At 42.0% G+C, this 10818-nt stretch overlaps 1 long non-coding RNA gene across 2 annotated transcripts; it reads right to left on the minus strand.

Annotated features, from left to right (window-relative positions):
• Positions 1-260: 260 nt before the first annotated feature.
• LOC102384814 lies at positions 261-10535 on the minus strand. Of its 2 annotated transcripts, none has more exons than XR_001358914.1 (3): positions 10484-10535; positions 2435-2695; positions 261-423 (listed from the first exon to the last, which is right to left on the minus strand). It is a non-coding gene; the product is annotated as an uncharacterized LOC102384814 (long non-coding RNA). The 2 variants fall into 2 exon arrangements; XR_001358915.1 differs by lacking the exon at positions 10484-10535 and adding an exon at positions 3961-4028.
• Between the last annotated feature and the right edge of the window lie 283 nt (positions 10536-10818).

Below are 10818 nucleotides of genomic sequence, written 5' to 3' on the forward strand. Positions count from 1 at the left end.
CTAAATGTGTACCAAAGGTGTTTTATAAATAGGACAGACTGCAGTTTCTAGGCTGCTGATTTGTTACCATTTATGAGTGCTAAAATATCCCTTTAGAATATTAGCTATCTCTAAAGCAATTCTTTCCTGTACTGTGTTGTTGATACATTGCATTTTAATAAGCACCTCAGTAATCTACAGGCATAAGAAAAAAACCACAGATTATTGTGATTTAGGTTTTGACAAATTACACTTCATTTTCTAGAGTCATAGCATTGAATGTTTTGAGGGGTGAGAGGGAAGGAACAAAAAAGACCCAAACCCACACTCACTGTCTTTTATTCCAGATGTGAATAAAGGGCCCAATTCTGCTGTCATAGCTCCTTAGAATCCTATTAAATACAGAGTCCGGTGCAGAATGTGATTCCAGTTTACAACCGTGTTCTGTATAGAGCAGAAAAAAGAAAAAACAGAGGAATGGGAACTTCATGCATTTAACCACCTGCGTATTATCTTTTAAACTTACCCCCCAAAATAGGCAAGGAAAGCTGTTAATTAATGTCTTGTATTTATTGATATTATATATTATTTATACCAAGTTATATCACTATATGAACATTTTTGTAATGTTAGCTTAATCCTGAAATAAGTTCCTAATATGTGGGTTAATGCTGCCAAACAAATGACTGCTCAAATTCCAAGTGGCTTTTTGAGCAAAATGTGTTTGATGCCCCAGGCAAAAATCTCTTACGGGTGATATCTTTTATTGGACCAATATGTAGTTGGCACAGAGTTAGACGAGCTTTTGAGTGAACGACATTCTTCCTCAGCTATTCGTGAGTATTCATGTTTACATATAGTTAACTACAGACAGGCCTTGGGGTTTGGAAATGACTATTTTACATTCTGCTGCTTATTATTTACTGTTCTCCAATAAAAAAAGCTAACTTCCAGTCAGGTAATATTACAGGTCTTAGGCAAACAAGCGCACTGCATAAAGAATGCACTATCATTAACTACCATATTTACTTGAATAGAAGAATATTCTGTTTATAAGAAGAGCCCCCAATACTTCAATTCTATATATGGAAAAATTTTTAATTGTTTATAATTTTGCAGGTCCAGAATCTAATTATTGGAAATTTGCCTTGAACTTGCCCCACTCCAACTGCTACAGCAGGGAAAATAAATTTGGAGTTTCCAGGATCCCCTTTGCTCTCTCCTTCTCCTGGCAGTTCCTTCCCCTGTCTCCTTACTATCAGACCTTGCTCTCCCTGAGCCAAAGAAATGAAAAACAAATTTGAAAACAATAATCATGAAATTAAAAAGGGCTGCGCCAATTATCATACCATACCCATACACTTAATTCATCCAGAATTGGTACGTTACCTTTTAAAAAAAATTGCTGCAAATCTTAACACAGGTTCTCCATAAATACACTTTTAAGCAGCACTTCAGCATCTACTTACATGCAGTGCAAATTATGCATGGTACCAGTCCTAAGCCAAAGGCTAGGTCCCACCAGAGTCAACAGCATTTCAAGCCATGGTGACCCTACTGCTCAGCACTGCTAAGTATGCATGTGTACTCCAGATACTGCACACAAAGTATCCATGTGCTAATTAGCCCCCACTCATGACTGGAACCAGGTGTTCTTTTCACAAGTCCTGGGATGCTCCAAAAATGTATGTTCAGATGAGGTGCAGGGTAATCTGGTCCAGCTCCACCTCATGGAGGGCAGGGGCGTACTAAGCATATGCACCAGGCTGAGAGAAGAGGCAACAGAGGGTTTCTGGTTAAACTGTTTGGGGCCCCATTTGGTGATATTTGCTAGGCATTTAAGGTTGGTGAAGAAACAGGAATCATTGGAAATGGGGAAGTAAGGCACAGCTCAGCTGTGGGAGTGAAGAGGAAGTAAAAATGTTTACAGTGTTGTGGCTCACCATGATTTTGAAAAAAAGTCAGCTATGAGTGAGACTGAGCTTAATAAGCACTACCACATCTTATTACATGATCTACACTAACCTATTTTTGATGTAGGTGTTTGCCCAATGTGGGCTATATGTTTTATAAATTATGCTCAGTGTTGGCTGCACTGAATCAACTTAGTAGTTGGTTTCCATTGCTGAGCACATGCTGTGTTTGGAAGTACTTTAATGATAGACAATGTATTCAGTGATATTTCCTTGTATATGGTTGTAAGTTGCGGCTGTTTTCTTCATGCCAATTGCGGGGTAAAACCCTTATCTTGTATTCAAGTAAATATGGTACTTGATTCTAAAATAAGGTTTTTCTTGCCCCCTCCCCCCCCCCCATTTAACATGGGGGGAAAGCCCTTTGTTTTAGAATTAAGTATGTAGTGGTGGGGTACACCCTCAGGGGCTGGAAGCACCGGGGGCAGACCCGAATGCTCCCAGAGAAGGGAATGGGAACCCCAATGCCACTGCAAACTTACCTAGGAGGCAGACTGGGATGGAGAAAGAGCTGCGCGAGCTGACGTTGCACTGGCTCTTCAAGTGGCTGTTGATTAAGCTGGGGTGTTGGCCAGCTTATTACGTCAGCTGAGGCCACCGCTGTGGGAGATTCAAAAACCGCACTGGAAGCTGGATATGGGGCAGAAGGCAGCTGGTGAGCACAAACAAGCCCTCCAGCTCTGCCCCATGGTGAATGGGCAAGGGCAGCAGTCGGAAGCCACCCAGAACATTGCAGACTTTTTCTGAGGAAGGAATGGAGAGACATTACCAGCTACCTGTTGATTAGCTCCAAAAAGCAACAGGTCTGCCTTTGTCCCATCTCCCATAGCACGGACTGTAGTCAGCATGTGGTATGCTAGCTAATGCTGAGAGGTGTCTGTGTAAGGCAGAGGGGAGGGAGGAATCCCTGCTTGAGCAGGGGTTGGTGAGGAGTGGGGGGGACCAGGAGGAAGCCAGACAGATCCCGCTGTACCTGCAGTTTCTGCCGGAGTTACAGCCAGGAAGCAGAGGGGAGGGACCAGCCCTGCTGGAGCAGAGAGCAGAGCCCTGCCCAGAGTTGCAAAGCATCTGCGATGCTGGAGGATTCTGATTTAACTTAAACCAGGAAGGGGTCTGGGACAGATGTTGCATAAACTGGTTCAACACAAACCAGTTAAGTCTTATACTACATTCAACCAGGTTTACCTCAAACCGGTTTCAGCTATTTTCAAACTGGTTTATGTGTACTGAACATCTGTCCTGTTACAGGTTTAAACCAGTTTCTGATCACTTAAAACAGTTTATGTATAATGTCTGTCCCTACCCCCTGGTCTGGAGAAGCTAGGCCTATATATTTTTTAATATTCAGTTGATTTCTCATAAAACAGACATCAAATTCTTTCCACAAAATGTGACCCTGAAACATAATTTGACTGTTTTTGTTTCTAATGAAAACACAAACTGCTTTGTTAATCTCTAAGGCTGTCATTCTGATCCAAAGCAAAAACTGATGGCAATAACCACTTATGTCAGCTTTTATAGTCCATCTGATTGGTATAATATTAAATTAAATCTAAACTTAATCTTCAGGGTTTTACTGCATATGAGAAAGCAAATTAGTAGTTGTAGACATTGTATTCATTTAACAACTAATGCAAGAAACCCTTCCAAAATAATACTTGTGAGGTTGGTGTCTCAACCTCAGTACAAAACAAATACACAATACCTTTTCACCATGATTATGGAACAAAGTAAATTAAAAGGGGTTTGTGAGGAAGGCAGGTAGAATCAATTGTGCTGCCCATTAAGTCATTTTTTCTTAGCAACTGAACAAAACGTGAGTGGCCAAACACACTGAAACAGCTTTAGAAAATAAGTTTTGGTGTACTGTAAATCAGCTGAAAACTAAAACTTACAGTGGGACAGAGACTGGTTGAGTGGGGTAGGAAGCTAAGCATGTACGACTGTGATTCTAAATATTTATAGAAACAAGTATTAAACATTATTATAGGAAACAACTGCTGCTAACCTATGGTCCAAGTCACTCCTAAACTCTTCTTTCATATAATCTTTTGTTTTAGTTTATGCAGGAAAAATATCCTCCAGGCTTCAGAGCAGGTGTGAAACTATTCCATAGTTGTATCCCAGTGCCACAACAGCTTCTACAACAGCAGTCTACCCATTGTCATTCCACACTCCAATGTTAGGATTTATGCACTGATGTTTGTCCTGTTGCTTTGAAATATCAGCAATATAGACATCCTCCACTCCTGCTGACACTCAAAATTCTGATCACGAGTTTCCACTTCCTTTGATATAAAATGTACAACTCCAAGAGGTAAGTGATTACATGAAAATTAGTTTGTAAATGAAAACTCTACTGCTTGTGCTTGCAAATAAAATCTTGAGGGTTTTCCTAAGTTCACTCTAAAGGATCAAAAACCAGAAGGAAAGAGAGACAAGACAAAATGTATGCATGATTTAAACAGGCTAAAGACAAATTTGACATAGTTGGGGTTAGCATGGTCTATGGTCTTCCCTTTAAGTGTTTACAATTGAATTTTCCCAGAGTTAAATGTCTAAGTTTCTTTATTCACTATGTGTCTGGAAAACAAGGGGCAATCATTTTGCCTTATCTCTGGCTGCAATCCAGTAAGTCTAGAGAAAAATGGTTGGTATCCTAGTTTTTTCCTTCCTCATCTTTTTTTCTGTTTAAATCTTTAATGTTGCATTACTTAAAAAAAAAAACAACAAACACCTTACCCAGGGATCTTGCACAGGTGCTCCTGGGATAGATCCAGTTAGCAGCAAACTAGAGTTCCACTTCTCTTCTAAGGCAGCTACCATCACTTTGCAAATTATAATTTTGCATTTATGGTGAGAGAAGAATTTAGCTCAGTCTTAAACTTAAGACAAGACATTACTCAGAACCACATCACTGACCAAAAAAAAAAAAAAAAAAATAGGAACCATCTTACATTAATAATGGTACAGCTACAACTTTACCATGATTAAGGTTGAATTAGAGTTCAGTTTTAACAGGTGTTTTAAGCCTTATTTTGCTCAAAACAAAACATTTTTGGAAGAAATATTCAGAATATATATTTTGGTGCCATTTCAATCTTACATGGGAGCTTTATAGAAATTGAACTAATACAGAAAGTAAGAAACATAAGAGTTAAGGTGATTTTTTCTATCCATTTTTTCCTCACGTTCTTTGTAAACCTCCTGCAATCAGTCTTGAATGCTGGGGGATCCATACCTTGACCACAATGTTGTTCTTTGTAGGCTGATTCCTAGAATATTAGCCATATCACAAATGTTTATTTATGGAGTATTTTGAAGTTTTCTAACCATAAAAGAAAACATACAAAGCAAACACAACAAGCATTTGCTGGACAGTAAACATGCTGTGATCTGAATAGCATCTATCACCTCCATGAGAAGGGCAACATTTTAAACAGTGACCTCTACAGCAAGTTCATAGAATGTGCAACATTTGAAAGAATTAATGATGTAATAGATATTAAAAGAATATAAAATCTTATGAGGTTATTGTTAATGCTTTTTTTTAGTGCAGTTTGGATGACAACAGGATTCCTATGACTTCTGGGCATTTGTTGGAGATGGAAGTAAAAGCCTTAAGGAGCATATTAGTAGATGCAGTGTAGCAATTATGAAAGTGAAAACAAGTGTACCAGTCTGCTTTATGTAATTTCTTTTAAAGTTTTAATGTATGAGATCCAGCCTACCTTAACCTTGAATGACACTAAGCACTGTTTTTGTATGCTAATAGACATCTCACTATATCTAAGTTTCTTCATTTTGAAGATAGGTTTCAGCTTTTTGAGTCTTCCTCCTTTCCTTCTACTGTGCTTTTGCTTAACAAATAGAATCCTCACTGATCTCCCCTCCCCCCACCACAACCTGGCTAGAATTTGCCATTATGTTGTACACGAAGCAAGCTAGCTAATCTGGCTTTATATTTTAGTCATATAAAGCTGCAGCTGTTAATCTCCAAAGACATTCTTTTTTAGTTTTAAAATAAGCAGCAAGTCCTTGGACCATGGAAGTAAGCTCACACTAAGAGACAAATATTGTTAGTCAACAGTTTAGTCCCCAGTGGAAAAATCTTAAATACCAGCACATACCAGCTTTGTGGACACCTGCACTACAAAAATGTCTCATTGCTCTAGTCTGTCATTATTCCCTGAACTAGTATAAGGTGCTTATATTAAAATCTTAGAAGAAGGATTTCTCTAGGATTTTCAATGAGAAAGTACAGAATTTTGGGTCTCCTCTACTAACTCAGTTTTTTCCTTTTCCCCAAATTACACAGCATGGATGCTGTGCTACATTACCAGTGGAGTTTTTAGGAGCAAAGCCTCAACACTTTAGTCAGCAGAAAAGTTTAGGCATGCACATATTCTAGTGAGCTAAAAGAGAAACAAATTCCTGAAGAACAGCTGTCACACTGTCCAGTATATGTTGAGTTTTTACCTGGTGGTAATGAAAGCTGAATCACAGTACTGTAATATAGTTGTGGCCCATTGAGAGGGAGAGTGATCACACTTTAGTTTTCCCTTGTAGGAAAACTACATGCAGGCATATGAGTTAGAAGGCAGGACTGGGACCAAGTATAGAGCTGCTCTACACTTTGTCCCAGTCCTGCCTTCTAACTCATAGTTTTTTTTGTTCATCTCTCTGATTGCCAAAGTGGTATTGCATTCCCCGCTCTGAGTATGGTCATGAGCAAGCATTGGGGTTTAAATACAAAAACAGATGGAGAGCTTCTCTAGTCTCTCATGGTTCTGACTGCCAAAACAATTGTCACCTGCCACATTATTTTTCAATGCCTCTAAAACCAACAGAAAAGAAATTAATTTTTACTCCAGGAATCAGCATCATTTTTTGGCCAAAGTGCCAAAGACACCCCAAGCTCAACCCACACCTGGACTTTGTGCTGTTGGCTGCATGCATGCTTCATGGCAGATGCCTGGGAAAGGGCCTGGGGCAGGGCAACCCCAGCCCCTGTCCTGCTGTCCACCCCAAGGCACGCATGCAGCCACTGCTGCCACAGAGCCCAGCTGGGTTACTGGTAGCAGGTGCACATGCACCTCCAGGTGGTTGGCAGGAGAAGACATGGGGTTGTGCTGCCCCAGGCCCCTTCCCAGCCAAGCGCCCAAAGGTGTGCATGCAGTTGTCACCAGCACAGAGCCCAGTGCAGCTGTTTGTAGCCTCCTGGCTGCCTGCCACAGCTGGTCTGTGCTCCGAGCAGCTACAGCCTGCCATGGAGCCCAGGCTGCTTGCAGCAGAGCTTGCAACCATCCTGTCACCTGCTACAAGCAGCCTGAGCTTTGAGGCCAGCAGCAGCTGCCCAGAGCCCAGGCTGGCGGTGGCATAATAAGCAATATGGCCTCATGTGCCATGCTCAGTCATGCATGCTGAGGGTTGCAACTTCCAAGGGAAGTGGTGCTGGCTCCCACCCTGGGGGTCTTTAAGAGGAAGCTTGACGTCTACCTGGCTGGGGTCATTTGAGCCCAGTTCTCTCTCCTGCCCAGGGCAGGGGATTGGACTTGATGATCTGCAAGGTCCCTTCCAACCCTACATCTGTGAATCTATGAATCCAGGAAATGAGAGGCAAGGATTTTTGTGATATCTTTTATTAAACCAACTGCATAACTGGCATGAACTTAGACAAGTTTTCAAATGCGGAACCAGAAGAATGCTTGTCCAAATCTATTCTAGCCCAGCTCAACAAAACCCTGGCTGGAAAGATCTAGTTGGGGATGGTTCTGCTTTAAGCAGAGGGCTGAACTAGATGAGTTCCTGAGGTCTCTTCTAGCCCTAATTTTCTATGATTCTATCGCAACCAATCATTTATTTATTAGCTTTAAATAAATAATTGTATTGCATCTGAGGGCATAGACTTGCAGGCTGCATCCACACAAGCACGTACGTGCCTGCTGTGGTGTCTCAGAGCAGTTTGAGGTGCTGTGGGAGGGAGGCCACAAATGAAAAAATGTTCCTTGTGAGGCAAATATGCAACACGGACTCTAAGTTTGATACCAGGAAATCCCAGTATCAAAAGAAAACACAGAAGAAAAAAAGCAGCGCAGAATGGGCTCCTGGAGCATGTCCCAAAGCAACTAGAGGCTGAGTCCTCCAAGAAGATGCTCTAGCACCTGACCAGAGTATCTCTATGATTGCTGCATGACCCTCCTGCTCCAGCATGCTGCCTCAGTGTGCTGGAGGAAATAGAAGTGGGGCAAGGCTGGCAGCAGTGGCCTGGACCCAGGCTTTGTACCCAGTAAGCAGGGATGTGGGGGAATTGTGTGGGTAGGGGGACTGTGTGTGTGTGTGGGGGGTGGAAACTATGTGGAAGGGGTGGGTCATCCCCCCCATGGTGCACAGCCCCCCTCCCTCCCACAGCAGCAGCCAGCAGCAGGCCCTCACATCACTCATGGCACACTGCAGGTAGAGTCCTCCAGCAGCACACAGCACCTTCTGAGACCCAGGGACTATACGTGGTACACAAAGCAATCCCAGCCCACTAGCACGTACCTTTAGACAGGACCAAGCCAGCTTCTGCCACCAGCCAGGGCTCCTGGCACTGCAGGCAGGAGCTGCACACCATTGAGCCAGGCCAGGGCCACGAGGAAGTTGACCAGGACATCCCGGGACTTGGTGGGGCCATGGATAGGGTGACCAAAAACAAAAAGGTGGGGGGTGAAATTCAACCAGAACCTTGGGAGGAGGTTCTGGAGGTGGAGGTGGAGGGGCTGCAGCCTGGCGCACTCAAGGGTCATGTGCACCAGGGTCTCCTTCTGCCCGCAGAAGGGGCAGGAGACTGGGGTGTCTGTGAAGCTCACCACATACACACCTGTGGCAACAGCTCCATGGAGGAGCTGCCCGCTGAGGTCCCCAGTGGCTCGCGGGATGAGGATGGAGTACAGACTCAGCCACTGGGGTGCCCCAGCCATGCCCTTACCGAGCAGGTCCCACCACTTGGTGTCTGGGCAGGCTGCAAGGGCAGGATGATGGATTGGGAGGAGCTGAGCAGGGTCAGTTTGCCCCAAGTGGCACAATTTGCCCCACACTAAAGTGTATGTTCAGGCACGTGTGTTGAGCCACAAAACTCAGGCACAAATTTGTGCCACTGCTACTTGTGCTGCTGTAAGTGCATGTGTGCATGTGCCTACATGTGTGGACGCACCCACAGATATTTGGTGCTGTTTCAAAAGGGGAACCTTTCTTGCTGACCAGGAGAGCACAACATCTGCTACATTCCAACAGCTACGTTGACAAGCTGGCAGTGATACAAACATAGCAAACTCATCCAACTTTAATTCTGGATGAAACTGCAGAAAATTGGAGTGGTTTGCTACATTTATATCATTCCCTGCTTCTACATTTAAAAATCAGTTGTATAGCTAAAGTAATGTTCCACAAGTCATCCCCCTTGACCCCCAACTTTTAAATGGCTCCAAATATACATGTCCATACCCCCAGAAAAAGCAAATTAACTCAGCTGCAATCATGATGAAAAGAGGGAACATTTTCATCTTAGAGAAGCTACAAACTTAAAATACCACAGAGCAGTACAAGTCCTTACAGTATCATCCATCTATTGCAGGTGCTTGTGATAGTATAACTACCAAAAGTTTCAGAACATATTTTCAATATACAATTATTTTCCCATTGACTTATTACTGGCAAAAATAGCTTCTGAACCTGGAGCAGAAAATTTAATTTCTCCATTTACTAGAGTTTTATTGGGGTAGGGGCCTCTGATAATAGCACCAAAAAAACAGAAAAATAAAATAGAAGTTTTTTGGCTACCACTCACACAGGCCAGGCTATTACTTTCATACAATTTTAGTGCAGTAGTTGGAATGTAATAGCTTTTGGACACCTGTATGTTGTAGGGCAAGATGTAGTACATTATTGTTTGTGACACCCTCAAATACCAATTTACTAGACTGCAGATTGCTCTGAGCCCAATAAATCTTTACAAACCCATCTAGAGTGGCTGAACAGCACTTCTCCCCCATCTCCTCCCCTTCCTTTTGTGGAGCAGGGTTTTTTTTTTCAATTCAGTTGTTGTAGCACAGTTTCTATCAATCTGGGATATTGCATTTTTCTATTGTATAACAATGGGGAGAGATTCTAGTAACCCCTTTCTCCCTTGTAACATGACAATTCATATTGAAAACAAGCAGCTTTTCATGTAGTTAACAAAAATTGAACATTAGTAACTTCTCAGCTAGATAAACTACTGTTATCTTCTGTGAAAACCATGAAATATATCTATTCTTCCAGAGGGCTCTAAAATGCAACAGGCTTGCTTTCATTCTTATTTACACTATTTTTCTTTTATCTTTAAATCTATTGCAAGCTGATGGAGCTACATACTCACAGGAGACTTAGTATATCTTTAAAAATATGCTGGAGGGGCTGAGACATTGCATAAGTGTTCGCTGTGCATATAATACATTTAAATAGTCATCAGCCTGAAGTATAGTTTAATTAACCAAAGGATAATTACAAACCTCAGCCTAAATGTTCTCCTCCTACTTGACCTTGCCTAAGGATCCTTCTTTCAAGAGCTATCTCAAACAGTAATGTTCCTTCCTATTTCCTATAATTGGAGAAGGCTAATGAGCCACACCTACCCCATAGTATATTAACATCTGACTCCCAACAGGTGAATTCTATTATCCTCTTAAATCATAATGCAGATATTCTTGATATACAACTCGGTAACTGAGAATAGAAAGAGGACCAATGAACTAGATGTAAAAGGTGAATATAAGAAATTGTCTTCAGGTTTACTTCCAGATAAAAACCATCTTTTTGGAAGTCTCATTGTAATTATTTCATCATA

The sequence above is a fragment of the Alligator sinensis genome, unplaced genomic scaffold (assembly GCF_000455745.1).
Source record: "Alligator sinensis unplaced genomic scaffold, ASM45574v1 scaffold303_1, whole genome shotgun sequence".
NCBI lineage: Eukaryota > Metazoa > Chordata > Crocodylia > Alligatoridae > Alligator > Alligator sinensis.